Raw genomic sequence first — 21054 nt, forward strand, 5'->3', positions numbered from 1 at the left:
CCCTTCTCCCGTTTATCTTCAAGTAGATTTCAGTGATTTCTGAACTGAATATCTTCTGTCTGAAGGAGCGTATATCTGCTTAACCTGTAAAGAAATGACAGCCTAGGCTTGCATCAGTGGCTCAAATACAGGCATCTAGTGCCATTTGAGACACCTAAGGGTGCCCGAGACATCCACCCAGGGCTGGCAGATATGACACAGGACCTGCAGGACACCTGCGCTCTTCTGGAGCAGCAGCTGGGGACCAGGTGAGATACTCCGGGCCATCTCCAAAGGTGCAAGATGCCTGTCTTAGATAACTGATTTGAGCCTCCTGTTTCTGCGCATAATGTATATTTAATGTATAAGATGACTGATCAGAAATTAAGTTCCTGGTTTTGTTTTTGTTTTGTTCCGAGGCCAAGTTGTACAAATCCGTAATTACATCGTCTCCCTCTTGATGCTAATGGAACTGCTTATACACGTAATTGCTTACTGTTGTGGGTAAAATGTACATGACTGAGCTCTCCGGTCTCCAGTTCTGGCTATGAAGCAGCTGTTCTTGATGGGAACTTTGATAAATGACAGACCATTCAAAATTTGTCTTGTTCATAATATTAAAGGAGCAAAGCCACACAACTTTTAGAGCTAATAACTAAAAATGAACACGTATATTTACACAGAAAGCTTTGCACTTTAGGTCTTGTAAAATCTTCTGTCAATTCTGGCAGTGTACAATTTGTGAAAGAAGCAAAAGACTAGATTATATAGCACCTCTCTCTGAGACCAGATTTATGTTTTGTGTGCCAGAACAACATTAAACAAATCCTCTTCTTCCTGCTAAAGAAGCTAGCCAGTTTGTAGTGCTCAAGAATTTTCTTTTTTCAGTGATAAACATTACTTTGAAAACTTTTCCATGCACCTGGGTAGTGACCAAAGACAACAAATAACGGAACAGGAAACCATAATTCAATTCTTTACTATATAGAAGGCTTTGCAGATGACCTAAGCAGCTACATTATTTATATGCGCTGGCTTTTTAAAGAGGTTGATATGTTTTTCTGGCTGATGGAAATGGAAAATCCGTCTCTTTTGGTGTATTCTGTGTACATTTAATCAGCTTTTAATCCTCTCCATAGTTATGTGCCTATATTGCTTTTCCTTCTATTTCAGAGCACAAGACAGAAAAGCAGGCATAAAGCATTCCCAGCAAGATGCCTTTCAAACACACAAATGTTGCAGACTGAACTGGCTGCATGGCTTTAAATGCAGAGGATTTAGAGCAAAATCAGCATAAGAGGGACCTTTCTGTTATTACTTAAACATTTCCTTGCTTGAGATGGGTATTGGTAGCAGTTGTGGTATATTATAGTTTTGTTATGAATGCTGCTTTCTTTTTTTTTCTTTTCAATATCTGAGGTTGATTACACATTTTGCTGATACTTTTTCAAGTCTGATTTAAGGTTTTCTTAGTAATTGAAATTATAACATGATATCAGAGCTGAAACTTATGCCAAACCTCAAACCTGAAGACAGACTGGATTGCTCTGTAGATTGGCTCCTTTCTTTTGACCTAGCTTGAGAAATCATGCAGGCAGCAAAGTAACTTCTGGCACTGTTTGTTGGGTCATGGGAGGAAGCCAATTCCTCCAGTACTCAGGTATATGCAATTCCTTGGAAGTGCTTCCTTTACAGTGATACGTAGAAATACACCTCAAACAAAAGAGATGAAAATAAAATTATTCATTTATTGTGGGAGTAGTTTTCCCTCATTTTTTTTGCTTGGACAGGTCCCAGACATTTTCAGCTACGTGACCTCTCCAGCTGATACCAATGGCCAACTATCTATATTGCTAGGCAGGTTAAAGTTCAAAGCATCTTTTGGCATTATGCCAGTTATGGTTCTTCAAACAATTTAATACAGTGTTTCTTTCTGACATTTATAGATATTCTCTGTTGATGTGTGTTTCTCTAGAGACAAAGAACCGAAGCTGAAATTTTCTATCATTTTGTCAAAAATGACTGAACAAAACAGGAACAAAAATCTACATTCTACCTTCAGGAACTTTTAAAATTTCTGTATAGTAGATACAACTTGCTTCAGTTCTCCAGAACCTTTATCATTTTTTAATCCATCCAATAATCCAGTCTAGAAAATTTGTCTTCTAAACATACATTGGTAGCATGGGATCAAAGCCTGCTAAATATCATAATTAATATTTATTGCAGTTCCTGGCAAAAGGTATAGAATGCAGAAATCCAAATCTATTGGGGTGAGCAGATCTTTAGATCAGGTACTTTTGCACAAGACAAAAGTCTCCGGCACAAGACATCTCTCCTGTTCTAGAGAGATGACAATTATTTGTCCAGTCTGGCTGGCTCCATAGGGTCAACTGATCACTAGATTAAATTTTCAATCTATTGGTATAAGTGGATAATTATTCCTGTTCTGTTGGAAGTGGAGCTAGCTTAGGTATTATAGTGTGTATATTTACGTGCAAATAGCTCTTACTAGGTGGTCCAAGCTTAAAATACAGAATTTGTCACCCTTTGATGGAGCTGAAAACATGTTCACAGCGGTTTAAAATAATGGTGATAATAATTTATTGATTATCTATAACAGGAAATTTAAATTTGTTAAAAGGAACATGAATGGGAACTTAATAGGTTAATTTATTTTCCTTATGAACTTTTACATACATGATTTTTGTTCTTCCTTCTCTGTTGATGCTTTACTACCTCCTCCTCTCTGAAAGGTGAGTCAATTACCTTAAGTATGCAAATGAAGAAGTTACAGAATCAGGAATTAATATGCTTATTTTCATAGCTGGACATCCTGGTTCTTATTCCATGCTGGTGTCCCTAGTCTGAGCGGCCATGAGCAAACCAGATTATAAAATCATTGAGGCTAGGAACTAGGACCAGACTGTTGTTTGTTGTTGGGCTGCTGAGAGTTTCCTTGATAAAACAGACATTCAGGAATTGGCTGATTGATACATACTTACGTCAGCTAAGCAGAGGTCTAATGTACTTACTGATTTAGAGAACCAGAACAATTCTTATCAGATGGCCCAGAGGCTGAAACATGTAAGCACCAACTGTTGAAGACATGAAGCTGTTCTGTCATGTACCACTGTGAACATTCAGAAAAAAAGAAAGTGACTGCAAAATGCTTCCACTGCTCTGTGCTCTACTGATAAGAGGTTTTTGACAAAATACAGGCTTGCTTTTCATAAGAAGATGCCAATTATTCAAACTCCAAAGCTTTTCTGATACTGTATAATTTTCACTGACGTTTCGGTTGAGAAAAAGATCCATACTGATAGCCTACCTGAAAAAATCTACGTTATTCAGAAACAGCTTTTTTGTTTACTTTCTGGGATATATTGAAAGATCTGAGGAAGTTCTTGTGCTTTTGTTTACTGTGTTAAGTAATATGAATGCCTATAGCATTAAATGTAAACATAAATGTCAAATATTGAGATTATGTCAAATCTGAATGTGGAATAGAATGTGTGACTTTAGGAGAACCACTGTAACATATTGGTTTACTGTGATTACTACAAAATTAGACTTTCTTATTTTAAATTTTAGAATGATAGCTAAATCTAGCAGCTAAATAAAAACTGTCCAGTTCTATAGGAGGATGCTGTAAATGATGCAGCAGATCACATAATTATACTGTCTAATCCAACAGTAGAGAAACTGCAGGGACATTTTTTATTAATAGAGAGAACACACTACTATGAATCCATCTCACAACAGTGTTTATCTTTTTAATAATTATGAGCAGCTAGTTAAATGCAATGACAGGTCTAATAAATAGAGATTCTATAGGCGTTGTGAACAGGATTATCATGATATATTTATCTTAGTTTCTTTTTAAAACTCAGAATCTCTGAAAGGTCTGAAAAAACCTCTTAACTGACTTTTATGGAGTTCCTATAATCCTATTTATAAAAGAAAAGTTTCCATGTTCATTCACTGATGTAGGTCTACAAAACACTGTTTAAAGATTTTTCTGTTTGAATAAGGTTTATGAGACAATATGTTTTGGAAAAGTGCCACAGTTTTACAAACGTGGGATTGGGAAGTGCTGACAAGATTCAGAAAGGCAAGTCAAAAACTGCCTTATTCATCACAAGAAAACATTGGAGCAAATCTGAAGAAAAAGTAATTGTAATTTCCAAAACAGACCTAGGCCTAACATGTTAAATTTACAGTGTTATAAGGGATGCTAATGAAAAACACAGTGATGCTTAAGGTAGCATTTATTTCACCACCGTTAAAGAAAGCAAATTTGGATTGCTTTATAGGACACCTAAAATTAGGAGTTTAAGACATAATTTTTAAGTCTTCTGCTAGTAGAACTCTGGTGGAGTTAAATGGAGTGTGCACAAAAGGATTGCAAGTTCAAATAATTATTTTGTTAAAGATGATGTGTTTTCCTCGTAGACTATTTCATGCCATTTCAAAATCATTCTGCCATGTACACAATTTATAATTTGGAGCTTGGAAGAGGCTACATTGCTGGACTGCCCCCCCCCAGCATTGCAAGGGAAACCAGCTATCATGATCAAGTCAATTCTTGGTATGTAAGAAGGATAGTGGTGAGGAAAGGAAAGGTTGTTCTCAATGAAGTTTAGTGCTAAGTCACAAGTTCCAATAATCTGGATATGTAGATGTGGATATAGTAAGAGACAGCTTGGTACATGTGTTGTCTGAGAAATGCTTGTATAATGAATCCTTCTACGCGTGGGAGAGCTGTTCTGTCTCGCGAGTCCCTGAGTCCCACCTTGCTGACACCAGTCGCTTGGCTGAGACGCCTGCTTCTTTGGATCTGTGGGACACCAGCATAGCTCTGCTTGTGCTGGGGATTTCCAAAAGAGTCCATCTTGAATTCTTTGTCAGCTAGGCCTGTAGTGAAAAGAAGATATACTACAGGATTTACTATCTCAAACCGATATAATTTATGATTTTATGTATTTTCAGGACTGAAAGGTTGCTGGAGAGCATTGCAAATGAATTAAGTGCATTTGAAGCACAAATTGTGCTTCATTGGTGACAGCAGTAAAATATCTTTCATGAACTAATCCATGAAATTAATCCATATATCTTTATTACATGCATGAGGTATTCATGTATTTCTAAACAGCTCTACTTATCTGTCTTCATAATTGAAGTTGTTCAATGGCTTTGTAATGAAACTTTGAATATATGCTTAACTAAAAAAAAATTAGTGCAGATAATCTTCATGCAGAAAACACTGATTTTGTTTCTTCATGCCATACACCAAAATGCATCAGAAAACACGTGTGCTCATGTAAACTGATATAACTCCACTGTGTTCTGTGAGATTCATGCCAACTGAAATTCTGACCTGTGATGACTAACACTGTTACTGACATCAGCATTATATTGCAGAGTACTGAAGGTCTAGGAAAGAGTTGCCTTCAGTTTTAGAGAATATACGATGTTTCATATTTACTTGCTTTGCATCAATTAAATATTGAAAATAAATACCTGTATCATCATTAGAACAAGACTCACAAGAATAATCTGTAGGAGGCTGCCTTGCCTAGTGACTTGACCATTATATACTTGCAAGTGTGTTCCTTTCATATTGTTGTAGATAAACATTTGAAAAAATTTGATCAACTCATATATCTAAACTTAAACTGTAGCTGTGTATTAATAAAATTCCTCACTATGTGGGCTATACAGCTATGTGTAGTATATTTTGTAGATGAGAGGCAAGGTGAGAGAAAAGGCCCTCTTAATGCTGGTACTCCTCAGTTCACCTCTTTGGCCCCAAGATTAGAGGGAATGCTAAGTAGGTTAAGGATCATGACTAGAATGTGGAAGTGGACAGCGGGGAATGCGTGAGGAATACACAAAGAGAGCAGGGAAGTGCCTGTGTTCGGTCAGAGGTGGAGACAACCTGGAATGAATGGAAAGACGAATCACAAAGCGGAGGAAAAGATACAGGTTTTATAGTTGTAGTCGTTGCACTTGCATTTTTGTATCTTTGGGCTAGATTGAACAATGAGTACTGGTGTTTTAAAAAATCAGAATCACTTTACTCAGCAGCTTTCATAGGCTTCTGAAAGAAAAGGGTCTGCAGGTGCGCAATGCAGTTAGACATGTGAGGTTAATGTAATTAATGAAAAAGAATTGCAGCCTGGATTTTCAGCCTTAAAGTGTTAGAATAGTCTACTTGTAACCAGAGGTGATAAGCCACAGGGGTAAAACTCAGAAATCCACCTCACAAAGGAATTATTCCTATGATTAAATTCCATGTTGTCAGATTTGGGGGCTCACATCAATCTATGATCAAATATGTATCTGCATGTCAAGCTATTCTGCCTCTGAGGGGAATTAATTAATTCCTCCTACTGCAAAAATAATTGAAATCCATGTCAGACAACTAGATAGTATAAATGAGGTCATGAAAATTTAGTAAATTTTTATGTCATTTCTGTAATCATGTTTGTGGTTGAGGTGCCAAGATCTCTTTTTTCAATATATCAGAATCTAGCAGAATAGCTGTGGTTGAGTAAGCCCCTCCAACTCTGTTAGCACAAAATAATTAGATCTTTTTTTTATTAATCCTCTCTGAGAGTTATTGTTTTCGTGAGATCAATTTTGAAAAGGTTTATTTCTTTGTACTATAAGAATATCTTACTCCACTGTTTTGTGTTTGTTCATTTAATGGTGCTCCCATTTGAACTTTAGTAAGACTATTCCAGAAAAGAGTCTGAGATTAACTGTTCTGGATTAAAATTTAAACTAAATGCAGCTGACGTGACCTCAAAATAATAATCATAGTGAATGAAAAGCTTAAACAAGTATTTATATACTAGTACATTTTGAAAACAAGAGTAGAAACCAGTCATTTTATGGCAAAGCATCCTTTAAATTACTCCCTGGATTAACTTCACTTTAAATCCGATTCACCATTATACAAATGCCTTTCTTTAATACCTGATCTAGGATCTAAAGGAGGAAAATTATTACATTGATTTTACTTACATTTCTTCTTCATGTAAAATACATTAACATGTATTCAACAGTAGAATTTTAGCAGTATTTTAAGATATATGCTGATCTATGAAAAGTTAGAATCACATTTGTCAGACAGCAAATTTCAAAGATAATAAAACCTGAAGATTAATAGAAAAATGATACAGAATACTTATAGTCCTTTATTCTCCAAACAGTTATGGCATGGATCATATCTTTTTCTTTTGGGTGCACATATACCTACTTTTTTGTAACTGTTAGCTCTTCCCGCATATCTCACTTTAATTTCACGTTATTGAGCCTTGGGCAAGTTTCTTCATAAAAGTGCATTAAAAATGTTGTTAGTTTAGTTACTGTATTAAATGTCAGTGTCTTTACTCTGGCTTGTTCACATTTCATTCATATTCCTTGGCTGAATATGATAGAGGAGGGCTTTAACCTGACTTTCTTGCCTACTCTCAGTTCATCAATCAGGCATTTCAGCACAGGTTTCCTAAAAAGGAAGCAAACCCATCTTTTAACAACTGTTGCATTTGCCTTAAATGTTAAAAAGCTAGATTTAGATCTCTTCATTGCTTGATTTCGTCCCCCAGCCTCATGGTGAGTGCACCTTTTCTACTTCAATGTGTATTTAGTTTATTTATATATGGGAACACCTCTAATAACTTTGGCACTACAAAGCTTTTAATAAGCTGGAGTAAAGTTTCCAGCTATGTATTTACCTTCCAGTTGAGTGTTTTGCAATCCTTTTGCTTTTCCAGAATTTTTTTTTGAGGTGTATCACTGATATGGTAGGAAATGTGGTTGTCTTTTTTCTCTCTCTTTCTTTGTGTGCGTATTACTGTATGACGTGGTATTCTCTGGCCAATGTTACCACTGAAATCTCTCACACATCTTTCAGAATTACATCCCTGAATCCTTGAATCTACTTAAAAATTGCTAGAGTCCACAAGTTCCTTTAAAGTTCCTTACAATTGAATTTCTAGTCATCGATAATCATAAAATATGGCATTAAGAAAACCTCCAAACCCACAGAAATAATGAGCTGAGATAGATATAAAATAGCTTAGAAGACTCACTTCCTAGTATGGTCAAATATAGTGTTATTGAACATTGCATAGCAGATAGCCAGCCAGCGTCCTGACCCTGGTATTCAAGCCATATAAGCACATAGACAGTCTTCAGCAGTTACTGTTATTTGCTGACCTAGGAAAGGGTGGTGGCTGTCCAAAAAGGTGATATCCATTTGATTCGCTGTCATTTTCACATTATCTTTCCAGAGAGAAATTGCACTCTAACGTGACTATTCTCAATCTGTAATGGCAATAAAAATCTTAGAGACTTTTTACCCAATGATCACAATCAAACAGGTTGTAAACACTCTCATTAACCCTGGGCTGTTATTTTTGTCATTTGCTTGGTCAAGGCACACATGCAAAACCACATTCACCAGAACTGAACTGTTAATTAGCATTGCACTTACTTTTCCTTTCACCATTATCCATTCAAGAATGTCCTGCATTTCATGCTGAAGACATTGTGTAGATATCTGCAGGTGAAAGCAATATATTGACAGGAGACTACTGAACAAGGCACTTTCTTGTTTGCGTTAATTTTATGAAATTTAACTCCTGTATACTTTTCTCTAGTATTTCTCTATGGTCTTTATTCAGGTAAGCACTCCCTCTGGATCAGTGCCTGGATTGATCGCTACTGTATTAAAGCTGGCTTGTTTTTCTTGGGCAAACTACTGCCTTACTTCTCTGACTTATGTTATTTTAGATTAAAGTGAATAATTTGATTTCAAAACTGAGGATTCCAATAAAAAATATGCTGCAATAGGAGAATCGGAAAAGCAACGGAAAACAAAACAAGATATTGTTTGAGAATATGACAGACAAATCACAGCATGTAGTTGCACTTTCTAACAAACTGTTTCACTGCCTATTTTGATTTTTTACACACACAAGCTTTTCCTAAATCCTTAGTAAGTGTGTAAACAAACATTATCTTTTAACATTGAATCAAGAATTTACTAGTGTTCTATTTTGAAATTAAAATATAACCAGGTTCTTACTTGAAATGAATGTCCAGGCTTTGCAGAGAGACTGAAGAAGAGTGATTCATTCAGTAAAGCTATGAAAACTGAAGCACAATTTAGCAATTATGTTAGTTATGGCCATAAGAGAGCTGAACTTTTCAGGTTAGATTTCATGTCCTAGAGGAGTACATTTAGGGATATTGTACTGTCATCACCTTACAGAATTCAGATTTTTAGTTTCTGAGTCCTAGAAAGGCACAGACATTAAGAACAGAATTTTACGTTATTAAAAGCTGGTTTTGAAATTTTCTTATAAACCACTGCTTGCCTAGAAGCCCAGTAATTTTGCAGCTGAAAGCTCTTTCTGGTACAGTATTTGTGTAGATAACAAACAGAACATCTCTAAGCAATTTCACAAGTAATTAAATATAGCTGGATTAATTTAGTTATGTGGTTCATTTTGAAATCAGTGTAGGGCTTTTTTTAGAAAGTAATGGAGCAGTGTATTATTTAGGAACTAAGAACAGTCATTGTGTTGGACAGAAAGCCTGGGAATTATTTTTTGTGGGTTTTTTTGCTGTAAAAACACAAGAGGTGCTTTATATGGCACAGTCCACATACTTTGCCTTAGGAAAGGATGCTGGATCTGATGCTTTAGTTAGCAGGGCCAGTTGTACTATGGTGTAGTGCCTTAGAACTGAGTGATAATTAATTAAAGAACATTCTTTCTAAAATAGAGAAGCAAACGCGTCTCTTCTGTAGGAAACATGACACATTCTGAAAAATTCTGCTGCAATCCATTTGGGCTGAGGGATGTCTTTTGTGTTATGTTTTCTTTCACCTGGACATACAGAGGTGTTAAGTAAAATGTTGTATGCTGCAAAATTCTTGATGAATGAGTGTTATTCTAATCATGAATATTCTCTGAATACTGATTGTCACGATCAGTTTGAGCACCAGGTTCTGAATTTTCAATCTAGCCTGCTTATAATATATGTAAAGGGTATATGAATAGGCAAATTACAGTCAGCTACATATATGATGAGTAACAAAAGATAATATCTTGCAGGTGAATTGCAGTCTATGTTTGCTAAATGTTCTGTTTAAACAAAGCAAGACGGTTGCTTTTTTTTAGAAAAGCAACACTTTTGGTGATAGATTCTGGACTACACCTTCTGAGGGTTGCTCCACTTCAAACCTGAAACATCAACAAACTGGAAGCTGTGAAAATATTGTCACTTTTTAGTGAATAGGCTGATAATCAGGTTGGTTTAATAGCATGTTTTCAAATCAGGCAAGACAATGTGAACAGCAGTTGGAGTTAGTACATCTTATCGGGACAGATGAGTTAAAGCACTTTGTGGGATGTGTAAGGACAGAGGCCCAAACTCATGGAAGTCCTGAGTGCAGTAGAGAAAAACCTAGGCAATTCTGTGGTAGGGGTAGTGGCTTGTCCCACCATGGTGTCCTCTAGATTAGAGCAAGGCTGCAGTTTGCTACTTTCTGCATAATGCTTTCACAGTCTATTAGTCTGTTTTTATTAAATGTGGAAGGAATAGGAGAAACTCTTACGGGTAGCATGAATCAAGGCAAAGGAAACACCAGCAAGTAAGGAACAGCCTCTAACCCAGTTTACCTTCCCAGACTTACAAAACCTGAACCCTGTATATTGAGGTGCCAGGCACTTTGCAGGCTGAGGAAAATGGCGGCTATATAGCAGGCATTGACAACAAATTATTTTTTATTTGGTTTGCTACAATTCCTGTTGCAACTGTTTCAAGAACCAAAACTAATATGCATATAGCCCATATATACTATATGCTAGATAATGGGTTTAACATGATATTGTTCAAGAATAACTTTTTGGGAAATATTCTTGCTGGTGAGCTCCAGGGACTTGTTTCTGTTTAATTCTACTCATCCTGAAGTATTCAAAGATGGAGCTATTCAAGGACAGATAATGAATTTCAGTTTCTTACCTGACCTTAATTCAAACTTAGTTTCTCATGTAGACAAATCCCAGATCAAGCTCACATATGTAAATAAGAACAGTCATGTTACATTTCATCCCATTTATGATCATTCTTAAAGAATATAAGGGAATAGTTTACCCGCTTGATTCTTTCCTCTTTTAAACATTTATACAGCTCTCAAGTGTGTTTAAGCTTTTCTAATGTTCCACTTCTCATTACCAAGACCTACTTTGAAGTACTTTTATTTGGCAATTCTTCAGCAGAACATTTATTTTTAACAATTCCAAATGCCAGAAGTTAGTTTCACACATAACACAGAGTGCTGGATTCTAGCATCTCCTAATTTTTTTCTTTTTTCTTCATTTTAATTGCAGTATTGCAATTTTAAATAAAAGCCCTATTCGTATTTTTACATTGTCATGTACATTACATGTACTATATCCTTTCTTCAGTACCACTGAGATGGTAATGATTTTACAGCAAAATTGTACTGTAATTACTACAGCTGTTGTGCTAAAGCATTTATGTCTTGCTCTGTCTTTTGAGTGAAAAATTCTTTTAGTGAAAATAGATTTGTTGAAGCTGTTATTCAGTAAAAAAGACATGAATTAAGGTGGTGGTATTTTTTCTAAAACATTTTAGGCAGACTAAGGTAACTCTTAAATTATTTTAATATTTTATTCAATAGTCCATAATAGTTCATAATGCAAATGTTTGTATTTTTTACATTTCGTAATTTTATTGTGACAAATATTGCGACAAATAAAGTGTATCTTTGTTCCTCAGAACCCATGATACACTTTAAAAACAAAACTCAGGATAAATTGGCTCTGTTATCCCATATGGAGGGTGTGATTATATATTAAAAGTGTAACTTTTATATTCTGGTACTTCAAGTGTTTAATTATAAGTAGGAAAGTAGGACTTCTAAACCAAATGACAAGTTAGAGCTTGGATTGAAGTAGGATTATCTTGGTTGTTATGTTGGTTGTTATATTGACCTGTTACGCCAGCTGAACCAACTACCCTGATTCATCCGATAGCATAACTGCACATACACGACCCCAATCTTGTTCTGTGGAAATAGTTCGGTAGAAATCCCCCTACTGTAAAATATCTTAAAGGTGAATCAGGTTGTTTTGGCAGTATCAGGCTGAAGGCATATTGTTACACATGCATTTGTGCTGTCAGATATGGGTGGGCAATAATTTCTAGAAAAAAGGGGATGGAATGGGGCACAGAGAGATAGCTGAGGCATCACATCTGACCAAGTTCTTAGACTGAATACGAGGGACTGCCATTTCAAAAAACTTTTCTTCTGTAATATATTTTTATATAGGTCCTTCTGTAACCTCTGTTCACTTAATGTAACATCAATGATAAGTATGTATGTTGAAAGAAATGGAATGGAAGATGGCATACTAAGCAACCAAATGGTACTATATTTCATGCTCTGCCCATGGAAGTCAACAGGTCAGAAATATAAAATCATTTGTAAATAAGCACAGGGGACCCAGATTACTTACCAGGACCCAGATTCTACAGCTTGATGTCTCAAAAAATCTGTAACTACTAATTAAACAAATTTAAAAGTTGCCAGAAGTGTTAGCTGTAAATGTTTAGCCACATTTATATATGTTGACCTGTGGTATGCAGCAAGGAAATTTTGTCCTGGTTCTAATTTCTATCTTGGGGAAATCAAAATGTCAATTATATACAGAATATGTACTATTTAATGTAGTCTGGTTCCACAGCAAAATCGCAGAACAAAGTGTCATTATTTTAATGTTAATGAAGGACATTTCCTGGGTTGTTTGCTCATATGGGACTTTATCAAGTAGAGGAAAGGATACTTGTGGTAAGTGTCATAGATGAAGATTCTTTGATCATTGGGCAATGACGTTATTTTTAGTGCCAAACACTTACCAATCTTCTGTCCTTAAGAACTGCAGAAATTGCACCAAAAATGCTTTCAAAAGCCTTCACAATGACAGCAATGTATTTTCTTAGTAGTGGTCTAGAAAATATTTTCAGTACAAAGTTACTAGTTGTGGTTAATACAGTCTTAAATGAAAGAACATCAGCTGACTTTTTATACGATAGCTTGTTCCTGATGTTTCTAAAAGGACTTCCTACCTCTTTGCATGCTGTTTTCAAAGGATGAGTATCAACATTTTTTAACCCAGATTTTCTGGTCCTAAGGAATGAAGGAGATTTTCAGCATGGGTATACCATGACTTCAGGGTGAATGAGAGGAGAGACAGAATATAAGAAAGAGTAATGAAAGATCCATTTCCAAACCCTTATCATTCTGTGATAATTGATAACACACCACTCCATGGGAGGATTCTATCTCATCTATGAGTTTCAAGAGTAGCTAAAGCAAAATGTAGTTTCTAGCAGTACTAGGCAGCAGAGGGAACATGGGAGGGAAAAGACAAACATTTTCAGACCATTCAATTTATCTGATTGCTGACAAGAGAGACTCCATTTGCTGGGTTATGTGATGAGATCAAATATTTAGTGCATCACAATCATATTAAAACAGTCTGGATCATGTGAAGGGGAAAGGGATTGTGCCATAATACTGTCATCTGGAGACATGCCTTCTAGCAGGAACTCTTTTAAAATAGCAAACATCTCCCATCACTCTGTGAACATCCCTGGGGCAGAAGTAGGTCATGATCTTTTTTACAAGTATGGGAGATGCAACAAGTTGGGAGATGTAGTTGTGATGATCGGGAGCTGTGAGGTAGGACTAAGGGAGTTCCTTGGAAGCACAGACAGTGAGATGTGCCAGGCCTGTGCTCCTCTGGTAATTTCCAGCGGCACAGAGGTTTGGATACAAGTTTCTTCCTGGAATGTAGAGGCAACTCTCAAAAGTGAGTGTGAGGAGATCTATTTAGAAATATCCTCCTTCTGCCACGGAATTTTTTTTTTTTTTTTAAACAATGGAGAGGACTGCTTTGGAAGACTTAGAGGCTTAATTTCTGCCATTTAGCAGCTTCTTTGATCACTGTGCTCAAAACTGCTGTCTGCAGAAAAAATAAAGCTTTTTAAACAACTATGGGGAATAAGTGCTATGTGCCTTTTCTGAGTGTTTATTGCATTAGCTCCAGCAAGTAAGATGTGCTGAAAGTCTTCCGTCATCTTCAAGCATGATTTTTGGCAGGTGGTGAGTTTACATTTGATTTCCCAGGTTGTTGTTGATAGTCAATTTAGCTAGATTATGATGAAGACTTTGAGACATACAGACTGTTCAAGTATTTGGCAACTTCAAGATGAAATAGTTTTAGCTAGCATTCTATATAATGTATATACAATTCAGGGGAACCTTATAGATCAAATGTCAACCTTCAGACAAAAATAAATATTCAGGAAAAGCCATTAGAAGGATAGTTTGCAATTTACAAATCAGTCCTATAGATTGTGCATTGTTTGTCTTTGATTTCATGGATTGATTGTGAAATGGGAATATCAGATAATGGAAGTGGACACCGAGGCAATAGAAACACTCAGACTTTAGGGTAAAGAAAGACTAGTTGGTTACTTGTTGGATCTAGCAGAAGACAGACAAAACACCTGAATGTATGTACATAGTAAGTAATTTGAAGTTTTCATTAAGCTTCAACCTGGAAAGCAATTGAACAGAGGAACCAAATTAGCATTAATGATGGTTCATTAGCAGAAGTGAGAGAAAAGTTGAAAGACACTTAAAGCTTGGCTGAAATATGTTTCATTCTGTATCTTGCGTGTGCACAAAGGAAGGTGAGAGAAATTCTCATGCGTGAGAATTTGTGCTGATGACATACATCGACTCTGACAGTGAAAGTTACTTTTGGGGAAGGATGAGTAACCAGGGGAGGTGACAGAGACAGCAGGGAAGAGCAGCAGCCACAGGATCCCAGCTGACCCTCCTCTGTCTGTCCAGAGCGGCAGGTGGTGATGATGGAGATGATGGTGAAAGGTTACAGAGCTGCAAATAGCAGACCTTTAGTGTTACCGAGGTTAAGACACTAAGGCTTCTCAGGCACTTGCACTTTGTTTGATCAGGTTTGTTGAGAATGTTTCAGGTGGAAGCCGTGTAAGGCTCCATGGCTTTCTGTGATTTCAGCTGGGTGCTAAAGAAAGCTTAGGAATTTTGACTAAATTTTTATTAAGCCTTTAAACACACTTGAACCTGTTACTAAATGAGACCCAAAGATAATATTTATACAGTATTACAGTGCTAAATAATACATTTATAGGAAGAGTAAGGTAAAATTAATTGAAGCCTAATAGAGAATGCCTGCTTAAAGGAAAACCACTTCATCTTGCTTAAACATGATCAATATTTAAACAGCCAAGGCAATTCTATCACCATGAAAATGCACAGTTTTTTCATTAAGAAAGTGTAAATTTCAGTGTGTGTCATATAGCTGCACAACTTCTATTTTAATTCTTCAATATGGGATTGAAGTTTTGGTGTATCAAAATGTTGGCTGAATTAGCAGCATATTCAATATTTATTTTCTAGTGACTGAATCATAATTACAGATCAGTGTGTACCACTCATATGCTTAAAATAATCATGAAATGAATGTGATTCGTGAAACCCTTAGCAACCACAAGGCTTCCTGTGCATATGCTCAGACACAGCAGTGACTGAGGAGTAATTTCATAAAACACATTTGCAGCCATGAAAATGTGATATACCTTTCTTGCATTTCTCAGTATCAGAATTTATTGAGAGACAGCACCTCCAATTAGAAGAAGTGTTAGGTAACTGCGTTTGAAACTGCATTTTTTATGGTTTCAGGGAAGTGAAACGCACATCAAGGTCTGAGTCAGGAGCTGTTGGTTCTAATCCTTGCTCTCCATTGATATGCTGGCCTTGCCTTGACTGGCAAAATGTCTCTGTATCATCATGTTTTTCCCTACCATAGTGTACAAAACCCTGAAGTAAACGTTAGCCCTTTTGAAGCCATATTAGTTGGCCACTTTGTAACTGTAGGTAGGAGCAAGAGAACAGGAGTGGCTACCCAAAGGGATCACTCTAAAATCTTTATTACCATATTCTGGGTATTTCTCCAGTATCTCTCATCCATTTGTATAATCAGGTCTAGCCTTTATAGCCATGTATTACAAATATTACAAGTATATCTGGGATTTTCCTTTTTCATAGCAAGTATTTTTCTTCCATCTTGCAGAAAATACAAAAAAAGAATTATATCCTTTGTCATAATAAAAGATTTCTAGTAATCCATATATTATAACTTTTTACTTGAAAAAGTGAGAGCATGGACTTTGTGCATGGTTGATTTTTATTACCACAATTTATTTTTTATTTCTGATCTACATTATTTTAAAGTATTTGTTGGAGGGAATGGTGTATTTAGATGAAGATTTATTTTATATATCCATGTTCTTAATAGAAAAGTGTAGAATTCAAGTGATACCAATTCACATAAAAATAATTGGAATTTGGACAATTAAGGTAGGGAATTTTGGAATTCAAGTGAAATAGCTATATGTTTTATTTGTTGTAAATTTTCCAAGTTTTGCTATTCCCATTTTAGATGTCTCCTAATTTAAATATTTTCCTGAATCTCAAATGTGTAGGTATGTAAACCAACCTGGATTCTGGGATTGGGCTGTTTTAAATAGATGAGCTTAACTTCCCTTTGTTAATGATTTGGAATTGCTGGATATTGGCCCTTTGCCAGAGTTTTCATGTCTGAGTGAGGATGTAACTTCTGCCTTTGAAACCTTGGGAACTATTGGGTGAGCAATGCTTTCTACAGGTTGTGAAAATTATTCAACCGATTATTACAAGAATCACTACAGGTAGCAAAACTGGTTTCCAGTTTTAATTCTAGATAGTTTTAGACAAAAATTTCCCACTTCCCCAAAGTTTTTAAAATCTAGTGGTGCTTGAACTGTAACTAACCATATTGTCAGAACATGGTTACTCTCCTCTTCTTTACTTTTAATTTCACATTACATGTCAGCCCATTTTTAGTTTGTAATGTTCATTTAGAGGGTCAAATCTCTTGTATAATAAAGACTACAGTTATCCACTTTATTTTCTTATTTAATATTAAATAGTCCAAACAAAACATGAAACAATTGTTTACAGAAAATAATAATTTTTTCTGTCCTTAAACTTTTTAACACATTGTCACTATTTGCTCATAATCTTTTCAAGGAATTAATACATTTGGCACACAGCTAGGCTTTTCTCAGCTAGTTCATGGGAACATAATGATTTACAACTTGTAATTGGAGTTGACTTAACCAACACAGATAATTTTTAAACTAGCATTTTGATTATTGAATATTAATACGAATATTTCTCTGTAATTAGCATTAGCATGTGTTTATTATTTCAAAGAACTACCCATGTGTTCATTGCCCATCTTCAACAGTGAAGTATTTCAAAATATAATAGGAAGCAGGGTGAGTTTACAGCTTACTTTTTACAGTTTATTTCACTTCCCCTTTAATAGGATCTGTGGCAAAAGCCAGCTTTTTTTGTACAGAGTTTCCAAAACAGTTTTAAGTGAAGTCCAGATGTGTAAGTTAGAAAGCTGTTTCTTTGCAGTGCTTGATGGTGGAGGGACTCAGATAGCAGATAAAGGCAGTCTTTGGGAAAGCAGACAGAGGGTCTTTTTCTCAGGTTCAGAAGTTAACTTCAGGCTGAATTTTCCTCTTCTAGTTCTTGAAGACTGTTAAGCTGAACCTTTAAATCTCACTTATTCTCTAGTGATCACTGCTAATTTATTTTCCTTTGGAAAAGGAAGAGGCAGTCTTTAAATCTGAAATTGTCCAACTCGTCTGCCTCTCTACCTTACAATCTCCCTTCTTAAGTAATCCCACCTTTCTTTGTTATCTTTTTAATGTGTGTTTAGAACAATTATTCAGTATTTCCAAGCGGATTTCTCTTGTTGAACTTTGCTTGATTCCATGGAAGAAAACATTTTCTCATGACAACATTGCAAAAAGTCTTTTTTAATCACTGATACCTTATCTTCCTTTTTTTCCTGTAGTTACTGAAACTGGCATAGGAAGCCTTCTCAAATAACCTAAAATCTATCCTCAGTTAATTTGGTACAACCCCTGAAAGTTACAGTAGATTTATCAAAACTTTAATTCAAACATGGGAGAAATTTAATGAGGAAGGAGGGAACAATTGAGTCACGGTTTTGATATGCTACTTCGACTCCTAGTAAAATCCTCGTTTTCCCCTGGTTTGCTGAGTGGGCCTCAAAGCTTATTGCCTACAGTTGGACATAGTCATGAGCTGCGAGGGGAGGTGAGGACTGGGGAAACACTGGTCCTGGTAACCTCACAGATGGCACTGTTAAAGATAGTTAAGAGCAGAGCACAACGGATTGTCTGTAAAAGCCCTTAATACCACAGCGCTGTTAATGGTATTTACCCAATGTGACAGAAGATGGTTCTCCACCCTAATCCCTTTATTAATTGCAGATGTCTCTTTCTCCCTTACAAACTGGGGCAGCTAGTTTTAAAATGTAGTTTTCAGTTGTCCTGAGAGAAATAATCTGTTTCTTTTTCTCTATAAATCTCTTTCTCTCGTGTTGTGTCATATTAACTCTGCATACAATTTTCTTTGCACCTTAAAACAGTTCAAACAGTCCATTATTCTATTTCACAAAACAGCCCCTCTGTTTTTGTCTTGTTGCTGTCTATTATTTCTTAGTAGCACAGTTCACAGGCAGGGTAATACAATTAGCTCCAATTTTAAGTAGCATTTCAGGTTTTCTAATGGCATTTCTCATGTTTGTTTTCAATTTGTCATACTTAATTAAAAGAAAACAAACAAATAAATAAAAATCCTGCCCAATACAGCTGGAGTAATAATTATTTTTTGTTACTTTTCCTTGTCCTTTTTACAATTTTCTTTTTCTCATAGAATGCTGGGCTATGAGTATTTTAACACTTGTTGGTTTGTCTTATAAATTGGCGTATTTGTTCTTTACTAAAATGTTAGTTTCATTACTGAGATGTCAGCTCTTAAACTCTGTGGCTATTTCACTTTAACACGTAATATGTTGAGTATATTCAGATCATTCATATACTGTTATAACCCACTTAATTTTGCTGCTTTGGAAGTCCATTCTTCTACCTTCTGGGGTAGACCTCATGATTATCACCTGACAAGTGTCTGATCAGCAACACTATGGAAGGATTTTATTGCTCTGTCCAGCTTCCTAGTGGGAAGTTGTACTGTAGATAGAGCCAGATTTTTCTTGGAAGTGAACAGCAAAGGTTGGGGGCCACTGGGCACAAGTTGCCACAAAGGACATTCCAGTTAGATATTGGGGAAAAAACAGTGCACCATGAGGCTGGTTAAACGTTGAAACTGGTTGCCCAGAGAGATTGTGAAATCTCCATGTATTCAAAGCTCGCGTGGAAATGCCTCTGAGAAATTTGATCTAACTCTGAAGTTATACCGAACTTTGAGGTTGGCCCTGCTTTGAGCAAGAGCTTGGATCAGGTGGAGGTACCTTCCAACCAAAATTATCACGTGGTTCTGTGATAGATAGGCACTGGGTCAGCTACAGACACTCTTGACATCTCCACAAAGCGTGGATTCATGAGATGACAAGGTCACTGGTCATCATTGAGTTATATGGATTTTGTGCTTTTGTGATTCTGTAACCCCTTCAGAATCACTTTAACTTTGCCTGAGCAGCTTTTCCAAATTGCCTGGTCTGTTATTGTGTTCTGCATTCGTCCTAGAATATGAACTATAACTACAGGGCAAGTTACATCAGTTGACTGCCACCTATGCAGCGAGATACTGCAAAGTCGTTGTGGCTTAAGGGCTCCCCCAGGGACTCCTTTCCTCCTGCAAGCGTAAAAATGGTTCCAAGTATCTGTCATCTGCTCTATGCCCCAAGAAAATGTAGAACCACTGGAAATCGTAGGATTTGAAGCCATTTTGAGTGAATATTGTTCTACCATTGCCTGGCCCCCCACTATGAAGTGTTGCATTTCTAAATTCATTTATGCTTCCACTTTGGAAAGTGCGATTGGGAGACATGCTCAGTCAAACACGGAGGGAACAGTGCAAGTGGGAGAGCCACCCTACAGCTATTTGCAAGTAGTGGCAATGATGCTGCCAGACTCACCTGGGCATTTTGGCGTTGGTGCTCAGGAGGGGTTGTACGTGTGTTTGTGTGCATTACTGAGGAGCAGACACCCCAGGAGAGTTACAGTGCTTGTGTTGGGTACTGCAAGGTGAGCGTCTATGAATTAGCTTCTTCAGTCTATAGGTACCTCTGAAGTGGAAGGAGTTATGCACTGGAACTGCCTCCCCATGCATAAGGTTATTTCTGTGCAGGAGATGCGCTCCCACAGTATTTCATCTACCCACTTCTCTAAGAAAAATTTTTAACACTAAATTTTCCATTCCATTGATATGCAATGCACTGTGTTATACACCAAGTAAATATGGTTGCTAAGAGCCTTACTTGTGTTATGTTCTATGCTAATTTGAGTGGAATTAAGGCTTTGAAGAACTGAGGAGGCTGGTCTTAAAACTTCATTTGCTAAAATTATACTTGCAGGCTTCGACATAATTATACTTAGGCCAAATAAATATAAAGAAAAAACATGAAAGTGGTTTTATGACAGAACAGTACTTTGCAAGTTGATGAGAGATTTGTTTTGAATATCACTGCATTTTTTTAATTCATACATTTTAATTAGTTCAAATCAAATATTGTATACGCCTGCTAAAAAATATATAGTATATATAACATGTTATTATATAACATATTGTCTACTTTTATATATGCTTTTTCATATCACAAATATGATTTTTTCTGAAAGTAAAGCCAGCTTAGTGTTGATTCAGTTTCAATCCACTTTTTAACTAAATGTTTGTTTCAATTTTTTCACATTTTGTACACATAAAAGATTATTTCACGAAAGTTATGTTAAAATAATGATGTATCTTTAATCACAGAAATCTTTATCTTACATGATAAAAAACTGTAGATTATTTCAACTCAGAGATATAGCACAGAA

The 21054-nt window shown here is 36.1% G+C and overlaps 1 protein-coding gene across 2 annotated transcripts in view; it reads left to right on the plus strand.

The window, feature by feature from the left end:
- The window catches only part of PDE1A (phosphodiesterase 1A, calmodulin-dependent), a 159444-nt gene that overhangs the window by 78961 nt on the left and 59429 nt on the right, over window positions 1–21054 (plus strand). The window lies entirely within an intron of this gene.

This window comes from Haliaeetus leucocephalus, unplaced genomic scaffold (genome assembly GCF_000737465.1).
Source record: "Haliaeetus leucocephalus isolate CR32 unplaced genomic scaffold, Haliaeetus_leucocephalus-4.0 Scaffold1, whole genome shotgun sequence".
In the NCBI taxonomy this organism is placed as follows: domain Eukaryota; kingdom Metazoa; phylum Chordata; class Aves; order Accipitriformes; family Accipitridae; genus Haliaeetus; species Haliaeetus leucocephalus.